Source organism: Rattus norvegicus, chromosome 3 (assembly GCF_036323735.1).
Source record: "Rattus norvegicus strain BN/NHsdMcwi chromosome 3, GRCr8, whole genome shotgun sequence".
Taxonomy (NCBI): domain Eukaryota; kingdom Metazoa; phylum Chordata; class Mammalia; order Rodentia; family Muridae; genus Rattus; species Rattus norvegicus.
The window spans coordinates 88909435-88925343 of record NC_086021.1 but is presented as its reverse complement, the minus strand read 5'-3'; the positions used below and the strand labels follow the sequence as shown (position 1 = coordinate 88925343).

At 38.7% G+C, this 15909-nt stretch overlaps 1 pseudogene; it reads right to left on the bottom strand.

Moving 5' to 3' along the window:
- Positions 1 to 422: 422 nt before the first annotated feature.
- Rpl32-ps13 (ribosomal protein L32, pseudogene 13) lies at positions 423 to 1112 on the bottom strand (annotated as a pseudogene).
- Positions 1113 to 15909: the final 14797 nt, after the last annotated feature.

Genomic DNA, 15909 nt, shown 5'->3' with positions numbered 1-15909 from the left:
TATAAGAGATTTCTAGTAGTCAGCTGGTGCTACCGTAACAGAAATACTCTATAGACTGTGATACCAATAAGAAATGTGCTTTTCCAGAGACTGGGGAAGAAGCCCAAATTAAGTTGTGAGAAGCTTTGGTTTCTCCTAAGGTATTTCTTCTTGGTTTGTGGATGGCCCACTTCTTGTTATATGGTCATGCTCCTCCCCTTTCCCTCCATGTATGCACACTCTTTTTTCTTACAAGGACATCAGCCATTACCTCTTTAAGGGCCCCATTTCAAAATACTATTGTATGAGGCAATAGGACTGCATCATGTAAAATGTGAGCAGACACAGTTCAGTCTATAAGGAAGTTTAATGAGATTTTACATTTGTAACAGATGAAATGGAAGAAAGTATTTATAGATAAAAGAAACGTTTCAGACACTACTCTAGCTCTCCCATCTGGAAACTGGCAGCCAGAGAATGAGGTAGAGAAATTTGGTAATATATTTGCCAATTAGGATGCTGAATTGTGAAGTGCGAGCAGATTCTAGTGTGTGGTTATATGGTTCCTGGGGGAAAAAATGGAGCTTAGGATATACCCATTTCATACCCTGATGATGTATTGTGCTTATCAGACACTTTACCCCACAAATCTATGGATAATATTTTTTACTTCTGTTAACAATCTTTCTTTTTTCTTTAGTTTTCGATGTTTTATTTAAACACAAACACAAGCCATCTCTTCATTTTCTTTGCTGTGTAGCCTGGCACTGGGATTGGTGACTCTGACGTCCAGCTGTGCTGCTCTTTCTATGGTGGCTTTCTGTTCTTAGAGGACATATTGTGAGCAATCTCAGCATAGCAAGTTTTGTCAGCACTTCCAGCTCCTTGATATTGTGGACCAGAAACTTCTGGAAGCCACTAGGCAGCATGTGCCTAGTTTTCTTGTTGCTTCCTTAACCAATGTTGGGTACTGGGATCTGGTCCGTGAATCTTCTCCACACCCTGTTGTCGATGCATCTGGGTTTCTGCCAGTTTTGCTTGATTTTCACATATTGGTCTGACTGGTGCCTGATGAACTTTTTGGTCCTCTTTTTGACAATCTTGGACGTCACCAGAGACTGGAGGGCAGTCATGATGCCGCAAAATAGCAGCTAGTGTGCAGGTAGTGCCGAGGAAGAAGGAAGGGGACCCTGTAAACAATCTTAAATCATGTTTATTCTCCACAGATAAGTACTACCTGTTGGGTATTATTGTATTTTCTATGACTTCTATTTTGTCAGCATTTGAGAGCAGACTCAAATCCCACTCCATCATTTGGGAGAAGCAAATGAATCTCAGACGAGTTGTTTTAACTTCATTTCCCTGGTTGATTGAGTCTAATATCTGTCATCCAGTTTATATTATTATATTAAATGTCCAAATGCAGTTTAGAAGTTAGAAAGTAAGTGTTTGTCCAGAGCAGGCCTGGGGATATCATTAACATGTTGGCTGGGGATGTTGCTGACTTGGTATAGTGCTTGACTATGTGTGAGACCTTAGGTTCAATCCCCAGCAGACAGAAACCTTGCAATCTCAGCATTTGGTAACTGCAGTATGAGGATTAGAAATTTAAGGTAATCCTTAGCTACATTATGAGTTGGAGACCAGCCTGGGCTACATGAGAAATCCTAGTCCATTTCAAAAACTGAACCGAAACAAAGTAAAACAAAAAGAAGAAAAAAAAAACAAATGGAAAAATATACAATGTCCTATGCAAAATAGAATAGAGGCAACGGAATTGTTTCAAATCTGAATTATGCTGACAATGCAGACACTTACTTGAATTGTATCATTGAAATTTTACTATATACAACCTATACCTCTATAGAATTGATTAAACAAGTGTCAAAAATAAAGCCCTTGTTACAAAGTCAGATAAAAGTCTTTAAATTTGGGAGAAAAAGCCATCTAAAACAGTCTTTTGGTAATACAATCTACTAACCAATCTTGTAAATCATAAAATGTCTGAAAACATATTTATTTTGGAGTAATTCAGTGTAATACACACTCAAATGTACACTATGATATTACAACATAGTTAACCAACTTTCTGTAGATAATTGAAAAAGTTATTCAGATTGGAAACTACATTAAATGAACACTGTCTTTCATATTTCAAATGGTCAATGCTGAAGACACAGTCATCTGTTCATCCTGAGAAAGAATGGAGAAAAACTATCGTGGACATGACAATCATCCAAAATTAAAATATACAACAATAAAAGATATTTGTTACAATGACTTGAAGAACCAGCTTGGAAGGTTCCCAAATACAGTACACATGATGTATATCTAATGCTGCAAAGACGTTCTGCATTGTTGACCATAAATTGGATTGGTTAAGTAATTAAACTGTGAGTTTTTGAAGGTCAAAGACATTGTTTCTCTGGCATGTTTTACTTGTACTGTTCTGTACATATTTAATAATGCAGAGTACTGGGCCAAATTCTTAAAGTAATTCAATTATGGCAAATGATAATACTCAACTAAGAGAGTCATTAATCACTTATAATCAATTTCTTACAGGCATAGGATTCTTTTCAAGGCATAAACTTTGTAATGATTTAGTTTTAGGCAACACTATACAAATATATTTAGTCTTAATAATTCATAAAATATATAGGTACTAAATTATTGAATGAGTTTGATCGGAATCACAATACATTTATTGACAAGAAAAAAAGCCACAAAGATGACCATGTTTTAACTTGAGATTTTGAAGTTTATGATATATTAAATATTTGGATTGAATAATTTTTCATTCACTGTAGAACTTGTAGGCCATTGCAGAAGGTTGTTGGTGATGTTCTCTGCTGCTTCTCCATCACTGGTAACATGCTTATAGCAATGGGAGGTCTCCATAGTCACAGGTTTTTATGTGATGGTATTTATTATGACTTTTCTTTCATTTCATAACACCAACTTTAATTTCCCTTTTTCTTTTCACTATTTCTCAGGTTTTCAGACACAACAAGCACATCATCTCCAGGGCCTTCTGAGATCCATTCTTGCTGTGTTTGGAGTTGAGCAAGGGGCAAAAAAGGCCATTTTTAGTAACTACCTTTAGCTACTTACTCATCTGGCAAGACATGTTCTGCCATTCACTCCAAAATGCTTGAGATAAACTAGAGCATGTCGATGGACACTTAAACCTCAGAGAGGGCACCAAAATGTGTCAGTGTCAAATTAAGGAATGATTGAAACATTTTGAATAAGTCCACTTCTCTTCCTGTGTCTTCCATCTGTCTGTTTGTCATTCCTGGCCTCTCTGTACTCTGTTGTGTATGTGTCTGATCTGTCCATCCCTCTTGCCTATCTGCTGTGTTGACCTGTGTCTTGTGCCTGTCCCTAACAAAAGGATTTTCTGTGCATTTATTAAGCAGCACAGAAAACATAGCACTGGAAAGAAACAAGGGATTTTTTAAACAAATGTTTTTAATAGAGTTTTACAAGGGAAAAAGTTTTTTTTACTGACCCTAACTGATCCAGAATAGCACTCAAAACCTTAAATAGATGTCACTCACTGCTATTGTGATACTTCTAGTATTTATGGGATACTTGTTTTGTATAAGGGTGCTTTTACTCGGTTGACTGTTTTCAACAAATGGTTATCACAACACACACACACACACACACGCACACGCACACACACGCACACACACACAGAGATTATTCTGGGTTGTATATAACTTAAGGTTAAACTTTATATTTAGCTTATATTGCAATGTTGATTGCATGGGGGATCCAAGGCATAGTAAAGTTGGTTACACTGTGCTCTTGAAGGAAGATTAAGCCTAAACAGGTTGAGTTCACATAGGACAGCAAGTTGTATACATAGTCTTAAATAATCAAAAGGCATACTGTTGACTCCGGGGCATGGTCTGGTAAAAGAAGTTCATTTTCTTTGAAGACCAGACATTTTTTTTTTAGAAAAATATGTCACTACAATGATGTTCTGAGCTGTGAAGAGCATGAGGATCAATGTCTACATAGAAAGATAACTGCCTGATTATGTGTTGATAGATGGATGTTCAAGATGATTTTATACTTTCTTCATCTGCTTACAAGTATTTGGTCGATTACAGACTACAAAGAAGCCCTCATCATCAGAGTGAAAATTCTCCAAACAAGCATATTGGGAGGAAAGGTCATTCAATTGAAAATGAAGAGATATTTTACTTTGTAAGTCTTTAAAAATAAAGGCCAAATAGCAAGGACTCCTCAAAGGGGATTCATGAGTCTGCCTGGGAAGGAAAAATAGAATAGATTGCTCAGGTGGACTGGGGACCAGTGGGGATGGAAGAAGGTGGGAGGAGGATGTAGGGTAGAGTACTGGGAGAGACAATCAGAATCAGGGGTATCTCTGGGATGAGCTAGAAGCCTAGTGCAATGAAAACTCCCAGAAATCTAGGATGACCCTAGTTAAAACTCCTAGTAATAGGGGATATGGAGCCTGAATTGGCAAGCTCCTGTAACAAGGTAAAACTTCCAGTGGAAGGATTGGGACACCAATCCAGCCACAAAACTTTTGACCTATAATTTGTACTGCTTGCATGTATTCTGTGGTAAAGGTGGCACAGAAATTGGGTGTATGACCAACTAATGACTGGTTCAGCTTGAGACTCATGCTATGTGAAGAAGCCCATCCCAGATACTGCCTGGGGGGCTGGGAACCAGAGGCTTAAAAGCCCAGAGACCTAAGATAGAACCAAACACAACCAGAAATGATATTCTGCTATACTCATATATAGGAGCCTAGCATAACTGTCATCAGAGAGGCTTTCTCCAGCAATTGATGAGAACAGATGCTGAGACCCACAGCTAAACATAGGAGTTCAGGGAATCCTATGGAAGATGGAGAGAAAGGATGTTAAGAGTCAGAACAGTGAAGGACATCATAAGAAAACCCACATAATTAATTAACTTGGGTTTGTAGGGGTTTACTGAGATTGAACTGACAATCAGGGAACCTACATGGTTCTGACCTAGGTCCTTTGCATATATGTTATAGTTGTGTAGTTTGGTCTTCTTGTGGGACTCTTTATAGTGGGAGCAGGGAGCTGTCATTGACTATTATATAAGGGAAGATTTTAAAATGAAGATTAATTTTGACTGTTAAAGAGAGAATTGACTGTGCAGTGGTGGTGGATAACTTTAATTTTAGCACTTGGGAGGTAAAGGCAGGTAGACCTTTGTGAGTTTGAGCCAGCCTGGCCTGGAAAGAGAGAGAGAGAGAGAGAGAGAGAGAGAGAGAGAGAGAGAGAGAGAGAGAGATCTAGAATAGTCATGGTTACATAAAGAAACCCTGTCTCAAAAACCCCCAACCAACCAGCCAACCAACCAACCAACCAACCAACCAACCAACCAACCAACCAATCAACCAACCAACCACCGTCACCACCACCAACAAAAAATAACAAAACAAAAATAAAGAAAAACAATAAAAAATAGAGTTAAAAATACCCATCCTGAGAAATAAAACTGGAAAATAGCAATAGAAGTAAAAATACAGGATAAAGAAATAGTAGTAGGGCACAGTGAGGTCAAATCTAGGGCCTCTGTGATGATGATAAGTCCAGCTGATCTTTTCTAGAAGTCAGAGAGTATGGAGAGACTTGAAGAAAGATTTTATCCTTACCTGGTGACCGCAGAAGATATTTGAAGATGGCCATAAGATGGCTAAGTGAGAAAAGATGCCTGCCACTGGAGTTGAGCATCTGAGCTTGAGCTAAGGACCTACCTGGTCAAAGGAGAGAGGCTGCTTCCTCTCATTGTGCTCTCTGACCTGTACACATGCACTGTGGCCCATATGCTCCCCACCCTTTTGTGTGAATGAGTGCATGCATGCGTGCATACACAATAAGATAAATACATATTAAAAAGAAGAAGATATTTGAAGAACATTCAGAGTAGAAAGGACACCAAAGGGCTAAGAAAAACACAGATAAAAGGCTTGAATATGAAATCAAGCAACCCACTTCAACTATGTGCAGCTAAGGGAACACTTTCAGAACAGGTCTAGTTTTTCTACCCAAGAGCCAATATGCTATGCAAACACAAGAGCCTGCATGGACGTTTTTTGTTTCTTTGCAGAAATCAGTGCTAGAGGATGAGGAAATTCTCCAGCAGCTAGTAATCTAGCCGTCAGAATGACAGAATTGCCCCAAAAGTGAAAATGCGATGAACACAAAATAAAGAAGAAAAAGTATGTGTGGAGTGGTGGATCTTGTAAATGATTTTTAGAGCATTATTCATGATGATGCTTTGGTTGTTGCTACTGTAGCTCTCAATACAGGCCACCTCACCCACGGTCACATAGATGTTCAGGGTCTATTCCTTTTATGGAAGCTAACAGCTCTGTACCTGGCACCAGCTACACTAGATAAGCATCTTGCTATTCAGTTCAGTTCTGGGATTAACTTTCTGGAAGTTTTATAAGACAGCAGAGCTTGCTTCTTCTTCTTCTTCTTTTTTTTCAGGAGCTGGAGACCGAACCCAGGGCCTTGCGCTTGCTAGGCAAGCGCTCTACCACTGAGCTAAAACCCCAACCCCCTAAGACAGCAGAGCTTAAGGTCACTGTCTCACAAGACTGTTTGCAATTTGTGATACCAGCCTCAAGCAGTAGGTTTTCATATACACTCATGGCTGGTTATAAATCAGTGGGTTCTCAGAGCATCCACTGAATGCTGTTAATTTTGTGTCAGGGTGTCAGAGAGCTTAGGAAAAGGCTTTGCTTATGTTTGTTTACTGATCTATCTTAAAGGACATGGATGAGCAGTCAGATAATATTTTAATGCCATCTTCCTCATCACACTCCTGGGTTACTCCATGTTTATCGGTAAACTCATCAAAACTCACTGGACAATGGTGGCCAACTCAAGCCCCTGTGTCCTTCTGCTGCCTGGAGGATGAAATCTGGGGTGATATTTTAGCCACAGTTTGATTCTTTGTGCGTCACTATCACTGAGGAAACTTGAGGTCTGTATGAGGTCTATTTCATGCCAATCTAATAAGTACCTCATGACAGTGCTGTGTTGTTCCCTTTGCAGAGAAAGAGTGAAGTCTTGATTGAGCTGTAATTCTAGAACCAAAGGACAAGCGTATGGGAGCAAGGACAAGGGTAGAATCTCAGAAAATAGAATGTGAAGCCAGGCTTTCCAACAAACATGGAGGATTGGAGAGTACTCTACTTCATAAATACAAAGAAAAATTTGGGCACCTAAGTGTTTTCAGTGGTAATAGCTAAGTGAAAATCAAGCTTGGATGCCCAGACAATAAAAGACATTAGGACTCTCTTCCCCATCAAAGCCTGAAACTAATGTCCTCCTATTTTCCTTATATTTTTTTGCTGCCTAAAGCAAGACTTTCGCAATTTAATGATGAAAACTCTGTTATAGCACAAGCGTTCGTATGAGACTTATAAATGCTACGGTGTTTATTTGGCAATTAGATTATGTTTTTCTTTTTTTTAAAACTTAACTTTCTATCAGTAAGCTAATTATGACTCGGTGTTATAATTTGTGTCTTGATACCAACTTTCATCTGTTTGAAGACGTTGAAAGCTTATTTTCTATTGATCCAAAGTAATTGATAGGGCAAAGGAGTTAGAATATTGCTTCAGCTGTGAAAAAAATAATGTAACGCTCACATTTTAAGAAAGAACTGAAAAGAAAATCTAAGAAAATCTGTGTACTTGCACTGGCTTTCTTGTCATTTCTCCCAGGATCCTCTTGGAGGGAGAGTGGGAATGTGACAGCTCTTGGTACACAGTTGTGTTTCCTTTTTTAAAAACAGTACCGTTCTAAATAAAGTGTGAGGTTCCCATCAAATACAAAGACTTAGTGCCCAGTGCGTAACATAAAAATCAGGCAAAGTTTTATGTGCCAAAAACCTTTAGACACAGGAAATACTTTAATCCCACGTCTTCATTATATGAGATCAATAATGTTATAATCAATTTGTTGTTGTTGTGTCTCTCAAAAGAACACAGGAGCTTAGGAAAACCTGGTATGATAGGGTATGCCTGTAATGTGAGAATGAGTAAAAAGATCTCTGGGTTTAAGTCCATCCTGGGATATACGGACTATTTCAAAAGGGTGAAGGGCGAAGGGCGAAGGGCTAGTTCAATTGTGCTCCACTTTTCCTCCACAGTATCTTCATTTAGACTCTGTGCCCCATATATTTCCTTGTTTTTGACTTTATTCATAACAAGAAGGCAAAGTGCCTGGAAGTTCTGACTAAAAGATGCTCTCAGCCTATTGTAATAGTTCTCAAGACCCATTTGGGGTTGCTTATCAGATATTCTGTATATGAGGTGTTTACATTACAATTCATAACAGTAGCAAAATTATGGTTATAGAGTAGCAATAAAGTAATTTTATGGATGAGGGTCACCACAACATGAGGAAGGGTGGTGATATTAGGAAGGTTGAGAGACACTGACATTCATTTACTCTCACACTATTAAACTATTAAACACTAAAAGTGATTTGAACAAGGTAAAATGAATTTCTTAATTTGTATTTTTCTTTTTAATTTACTTGAAAAAATACAGTGAGTGATTTTTCTCTTTTTAAATGATAGATTGAGTTTTTAACTTTTAAAAATGTTTCATTTCAGGGGCTGGGGATTTAGCTCAGTGGTAGAGCGCTTACCTAGGAAGCGCAAGGCCCGGGGTTCGGTCCCCAGCTCCGAAAAAAAGAACCAAAAAAAATGTTTCATTTCTGCTTTTCTCTATACCTCCTTTCTTTGTTCTTTTTTATGTCTTGATAATAACAACTTCTAACACCCTGTTTTCTCTTCATTTACTTTTCTGCCATGTGAGCACTCTTGGGCTCTGAAATGAAATGTTGTGAACTTCGCTTTTCTAAATGTTCCTATGATTTGCAAATTAACCACTTGAGAAAACAGATGGACAATGATTATATGAAATTCTTTTGTTCTGTTCCCTTTGAGGAAGAATGCTCATATAAGACTGTATGGATGGAAAAGAAGTGTTGATCAACTTCACAGATAGTTCTCAGACTGGGATTCTCACGGTACTGTCATGGGTCACTGTATTGTGAGTGTTGTGTTTGTATCAGCTGCAGTTATTTCTTAGATCAGATTGGTAAAATTGCTTGCAGCAAGAGGATGGTGTTGATTTTCAGGTGCTTTCTTTCCTTTCAAAATAATTGCTTTAATTTAAATTTTTGAGATTACAATTACTAAAATTTTCTCTCCTTGTTTTCCTTCCAAATCCTCCCATATATCACTGCCTACTCTTCTTAAACTCATTGCTTCTTTTCCTTTTTCTTTTTAATTAATTAATTAACTAATTAATTAATTTATAAGTACACTGTAGCTGTCTTCAGACACACCAGAAGAGGGCATCAGATCTCATTACAGATGGCTGTGAGCCACCATGTGGTTGCTGGGATTGAACTCAGGACCTCTGGAAGAGCAGTCAGTGCTCTTAACCGCTGAACCATCTCTCCAGCCCATGGCTTCTTTTTCACTACTTGTTATTGGATGCATACATGTGTTCATATAGACATATGGATTCCTAAATGGATTAGGGGAAGCTGCTCAGTCTGTTATAATGTTATCTACATGTGTGCTTTAAGGGTTGATCATTTCGAATTGAACTGTTTCTCCCAGTCTCAGCATGTCTCAGTTACTTGGAGCTCTTGTGTAAGTTTGAGGTCTCAGGTTTTTCTTGTCCACTTTGACTTATTTATTGGTATTATCCTTGTTAAACTCATGTTGCCACTGGTATTAAATGATCAAAGTTAGAGAATTCAGTTTACATATACACTTTGTTGAGGTAATTTGTTTCATTATTTTGTGAATCATCTTAAGAATTTTATTTAAATGAAAATAACCAAGATGTAAGAAAACACCTACATCTAAATTGAGTATTTAGTAATATTTGTAAAATAAAATAATGGGAGCTGAAGAAAAAACCACCTAAGTTGCAAATTCTCACCAATATGACTTTTTAAAAAAATAATATATCATGGACTTGCTGAGATTAAAAAAATCCAAAAATTAAAAGTATATACTGAGGTACCTAAGAGCTATAAAAATGAGATTCAATACTCTTTGAATCAGCACAAATAAGAGCTTGCTAAACTGCAAAAAAAAAAAAAAATGGTAACGTTTTTTCTTTTTTCCCTGTTATTGGATTTTTTTATTTACATTTTAAATGTTATCCCCTTACTGGTTTCCCCTTCAGAAACTCACTATCACATCTCCTCTAGTGCTTCTATGAGGGTGCTCCCTTATCCACCCACTTCCTCCCACCTTCCTGCCCTGACATTCCTCTACACTGGGGTATTGAGCCTTGACAGCACCAAGGGCCTCTCCTCTCACTGATGCCTGACAAGTCCATCCTCTGATACATATGTAGAGAGAGCCATAGGCCCATCCCTGTGTTCTCTTGGGATGGTAGTTTAGTCCCTGGGAGCTCTGAAGGGTCTGGTTGGTTGACATTGTTGTTTTTATGGGGTTGAAAAAAACCTTCAGCTCTCTCAGTCCTTTTTCTAACTCTTCTAATGGGGACCCTGTTCTCAGTTCAATGGTGGACTGCGAGCATCAGCCTTTGTATTTGTCATGCTCTGACAGAACCTCTTTTTTTTTATTATTATTAACTTGAGTATTTCTTATATACATTTCGAGGGTTATTCCCTTTCCCGGTTTCCGGGCAAAAATCCCCCTCCCCACTCCCCCTCCCCTTCCTTATGGGTATTCCCCTCCCAACCCTCCCCCCATTGCCGCCCTCCCCCCAACAGTCTAGTTCACTGGGGGTTCAGTCTTAGCAGGACCCAGGGCTTCCCCTTCCACTGGTGCTCTTACTAAGATGTTCATTGCTACCTATGAGGTCAGAGTCCAGGGTCAGTCCATGTATAGTCTTTAGGTAGGGGCTTAGTCCCTGGAAGCTTTGGTTGCTTGGCATTGTTGTACATATGGGGTCTCGAGCCCCTTCAAGCTCTTCCAGTTCTTTCTCTGATTCCTTCAACGGGGGTTCTATTCTCAGTTCAGTGGTTTGCTGCTGGCATTTGCCTCTGTATTTGCTGTATTCTGGCTGTGTCTCTCAGGAGCGATCTACATCCGGCTCCTGTCGGTCTGCACTTCTTTGCTTCATCCATCTTGTCTAGTTGGGTGGCTGTATATGTATGGGCCACATGTGGGGCAGGCTCTGAATGGGTGTTCCTTCAGTCTCTGTTTTAATCTTTGCCTCTCTCTTCCCTGCCAAGGGTATTCTTGTTCCCCTTTTAAAGAAGGAGTGAAGCATTCACATTTTGATCATCCGTCTTGAGTTTCATTTGTTCTAGGCATCTAGGGTAATTCAAGCATTTGGGCTAATAGCCACTTATCAATGAGTGCATACCATGTATGTCTTTCTGTGATTGGGTTAGCTCACTCAGGATGATGTTTTCCAGTTTCAACCATTTGCCTACGAATTTCATAAAGTCGTTGTTTTTGATAGCTGAGTAATAATCCATTGTGTAGATGTACCACATTTTCTGTATCCATTCCTCTGTTGAAGGGCATCTGGGTTCTTTCCATTTTCTGGCTATTATAAATAAGGCTGCGATGAACATAGTGGAGCACGTGTCTTTTTTATATGTTGGGGCATCTTTTGGGTATATGCCCAAGAGAGGTATAGCTGGATCCTGAGGCAGTTCAATGTCCAATTTTCTGAGGATCCTCCAGACGGATTTACAGAATGGTTGTACCAGTCTGCAATCCCACCAATAATGGAGGAGTGTTCCTCTTTCTCCACATCCTCGCCAGCATCTGTTGTCCCCTGAGTTTTTGATCTTAGCCATTCTCACTGGTGTGAGGTGAAATCTCAGGGTTGTTTTGATTTGCATTTCCCTTATGACTAAAGATGTTGAACATTTCTTTAGGTGTTTCTCAGCCATTCGGCATTCCTCAGCTGTGAATTGTTTGTTTAGCTCTGAACCCCATTTTTTAATAGGGTTATTTGTCTCCCTGCGGTCTAACTTCTTGAGTTCTTTGTATATTTTGGATATAAGGCCTCTATCTGTTGTAGGATTGGTAAAGATCTTTTCCCAATCTGTTGGTTGCCGTTGTGTCCTAACCACAGTGTCCTTTGCCTTACAGAAGCTTTGCAGTTTTATGAGATCCCATTTGTTGATTCTTGATCTTAGAGCGTAAGCCATTGGTGTTTTGTTCAGGAAATTTTTTCCAGTGCCCATGTGTTCCAGATGCTTCCCTAGTTTTTCTTCTATTAGTTTGAGTGTGTCTGGTTTGATGTGGAGGTCCTTGATCCACTTGGACTTAAGCTTTGTACAGGGTGATAAGCGTGGATCGATCTGTATTCTTCTACATATTGACCTCCAATTGAACCAGCACCATTTGCTGAAAATGCTATCTTTTTTCCATTGGATGGTTTTGGCTCCTTTGTCAAAAATCAAGTGACCATAGGTGTGTGGGTTCATTTCTGGGTCTTCAATTCTATTCCATTGGTCTATCTGTCTGTCTCTGTACCAATACCATGCAGTTTTTATCACTATTGCTCTATAATACTGCTTGAGTTCAGGGATAGTGATTCCCCCTGAAGTCCTTTTATTGTTGAGGATAGTTTTAGCTATCCTGGGTTTTTTGTTATTCCAGATGAATTTGCAAATTGTTCTGTCTAACTCTTTGAAGAATTGCATTGGTATTTTGATGGGGATTGCATTGAATCTGTAGATCGCTTTTGGTAAAATGGCCATTTTTACTATATTAATCCTGCCAATCCATGAGCATGGGAGATCTTTCCATCTTCTGAGGTCTTCTTCAATTTCCTTCTTCAGAGTCTTGAAGTTCTTATTGTACAGATCTTTTACTTGCTTGGTTAAAGTCACACCGAGGTACTTTATATTATTTGGGTCTATTATGAAGGGTGTCGTTTCCCTAATTTCTTTCTCGGCTTGTTTCTCTTTTGTATAGAGGAAGGCAACTGATTTATTTGAGTTAATTTTATACCCAGCCACTTTGCTGAAGTTGTTTATCAGCTTTAGTAGTTCTCAGGTGGAACTTTTGGGATCACTTAAATATACTATCATATCATCTGCAAATAGTGATATTTTGACTTCTTCTTTTCCGATCTGTATCCCCTTGACCTCCTTTTGTTGTCTGATTGCTCTGGCTAGAACTGCAAGAACTATATTGAATAAGTAGGGAGAGAGTGGGCAGCCTTGTCTAGTCCCTGATTTTAGTGGGATTGCTTCAAGTTTCTCTCCATTTAGTTTAATGTTAGCAACTGGTTTGCTGTATATGGCTTTTACTATGTTCAGGTATGGGCCTTGAATTCCTATTCTTTCCAGGACTTTTATCATGAAGGGGTGTTGAATTTTGTCAAATGCTTTCTCAGCGTCTAATGAAATGATCATATGGTTTTGTTCTTTCAGTTTGTTTATATAATGGATCACGTTGATGGTTTTCCGTATATTAAACCATCCCTGCATGCCTGGGATGAAGCCTACTTGGTCATGGTGGATGATTGTTTTGATGTGCTCTTGGATTCGGTTTGCCAGAATTTTGTTGAGTATTTTTGCGTCGATATTCATAAGGGAAATTGGTCTGAAGTTCTCTTTCTTTGTTGTGTCTTTGTGTGGTTTAGGTATAAGAGTAATTGTGGCTTCGTAGAAGGAATTCGGTAGGGCTCCATCTGTTTCAATTTTGTGGAATAGTTTGGATAATATTGGTATGAGGTCTTCTATGAAGGTTTGATAGAATTCTGCACTAAACCCGTCTGGACCTGGGCTCTTTTTGGTTGGGAGACCTTTAATGACTGCTTCTATTTCCTTAGGAGTTATGGGGTTGTTTAACTGGTTTATCTGTTCCTGATTTAACTTCGATACCTGGTATCTGTCTAGGAAATTGTCCATTTCCTGAAGATTTTCAAGTTTTGTTGAATATAGGTGTTTATAGTAAGATCTGATGATTTTTTGAATTTCCTCTGAATCTGTAGTTATGTCTCCCTTTTCATTTCTGATTTTGTTAATTTGGACGCACTCTCTGTGTCCTCTCGTTAGTCTGGCTAAGGGTTTATCTATCTTGTTGATTTTCTCAAAGAACCAACTTTTGGTTCTGTTGATTCTTTCTATGGTCCTTTTTGTTTCTACTTGGTTGATTTCAGCTCTGAGTTTGATTATTTCCTGCCTTCTACTCCTCCTGGGTGTATTTGCTTCTCTTTGTTCTAGAGCTTTTAGGTGTGCTGTCAAGCTGCTGACATATGTTCTTTCCTGTTTCTTTCTGCAGGCACTCAGCGCTATGAGTTTTCTCTTAGCACAGCTTTCTTTGTGTCCCATAAGTTTGGGTATGTTGTATCTTCCTTTTCATTAAATTCTAAAAAGTTTTTAATTTCTTTCTTTATTTCTTCCTTGACCAGGTTATCATTGAGTAGAGCATTGTTCAATTTCCAAGTATATGTGGGCATTCTTCCTTGATTGTTATTTAAGACCAGTTTTAGGCCGTGGTGGTCCGATAGCACGCATGGGATTATTTCTGTCTTTCTGTACCTGTTGAGGCCCGTTTTTTGACCAATTATATGGTCAATTTTGGAGAAAGTACCATGAGGAGCTGAGAAGAAGGTATATCCTTTTGCTTTAGGATAGAATGTTCTATAAATATCCGTTAAGTCCATTTGGCTCATGACTTCTCTTAGTCTGTCTACATCTCTGTTTAATTTCTGTTTCCATGATCTGTCCATTGATGAGAGTGGGGTGTCGAAATCTCCCACTATTATTGTGTGAGGTGCAATGTGTGTTTTGAGCTTTAGTAAAGTTTCTTTTACATATGTAGGTGCCCTTGTATTTGGGGCATAGATATTTAGGATTGAGAGTTCATCTTGGTGGATTTTTCCTTTGATGAATATGAAGTGTCCTTCCTTATCTTTTTTGATGACTTTTGGTTGAAAATTGATTTTATTTGATATTAGAATGGCTACTCCAGCTTGCTTCTTCTGACCATTTGCTTGGAAAATTGTTTTCCAGCCTTTCACTCTGAGGTAATGTCTGTCTTTGTCTCTGAGGTGTGTTTCCTGTAGGCAGCAGAATGCAGGGTCCTCGTTTCGTATCTAGTTCTTTCTTTATTTTGTGCGTTTGGTGTTTTGACAATTATGTGACGGGAGGTGTTTCTTTTCTGGTCCAATCTATTTGGAGTTCTGTAGGCTTCTTGTATGCCTATGGGTATCTCTTTTTTTAGGTTAGGGAAGTTTTCTTCTATGATTTTGTTGAAGATATTTACTGGTCCTTTGAGCTGGGAGTTTTCACTCTCTTCTATACCTATTATCCTTAGGTTTGATCTTCTTATTGAGTCCTGGATTTCCTGTATGTTTTGGACCAGTAGCTTTTTCCGCTTCACATTATCTTTGACAGTTGAGTCGATGATTTCTATGGAATCTTCTGCTCCTGAGATTCTCTCTTCCATCTCTTGTATTCTGTTTGTGAAGCTTGTATCTACAGCTCCTTGTCTCTTCTTTTGATTTTCTATATCCAGGGTTGTTTCCATGTGTTCTTTCTTGATTGCTTCTATTTCCATTTTTAATTCCTTCAACTGTTTGATTGTGTTTTCCTGGAATTCTTTCAGGGATTTTTGTGACTCCTCTCTATGGGCTTCTACTTGTTTATTTATGATTTCCTGGAATTCTTTCAGGGATTTTTGTGACTCCTCTCTGTGGGCTTCTACTTGTTTAATTATGTTTTCCTGGAATTCTTTCAGGCATTTTTGTGATTCCTCTCTGTAGGCTTCTACTTGTTCTCTAAGGGAGTTCTTCACGTCTTTCTTGAAGTCCTCCAGCAATATGATCAAATATGATTTTGAAACTAGATCTTGCTTTTCTGGTGTGTTTGGATATTCCATGTTTGTTTTGGTGGGAGAATTGGGCTCCGATGG